At 63.8% G+C, this 318-nt stretch overlaps 1 protein-coding gene across 5 annotated transcripts in view; it reads right to left on the reverse strand.

The window, feature by feature from the left end:
- Window positions 1-318, reverse strand: part of LOC107182813 (WAS/WASL-interacting protein family member 3) — a 138,180-nt gene that overhangs the window by 71,682 nt on the left and 66,180 nt on the right. The gene's annotated exons all lie outside the window — the stretch shown is intronic.

Below are 318 nucleotides of genomic sequence, written 5' to 3' on the forward strand. Positions count from 1 at the left end.
CAGCTCAGGGAGGCGGGCAGCTCTGCAGACGCCCGGGCTGGAGCGGGGACCGCAGCCACGCGGGCTTTTCCGTGATTTCCTTTCCGTGCCTCTCCCCCGGCTCAGCACCTGGACGGGGGCCAGCACGTTCAGGGGCAATCCGCGGGAACCTGGGATTTTATAGGCACTTTGTGAATTCCGAGCTCTTCAAATTTATGTCATTTGTTCGGAGACCGAAAGGCACGCAGGCGGCTTTCTGCTGACGCGGCGCCCTCTCTGCCCGGTCGGCGTTGCCTGTTCGCAGGTCCTCCGCCTGGTGGAGAATCCCACACGCCCCAG

This window comes from Myotis davidii, unplaced genomic scaffold (genome assembly GCF_000327345.1).
Source record: "Myotis davidii unplaced genomic scaffold, ASM32734v1 scaffold991, whole genome shotgun sequence".
NCBI lineage: Eukaryota > Metazoa > Chordata > Mammalia > Chiroptera > Vespertilionidae > Myotis > Myotis davidii.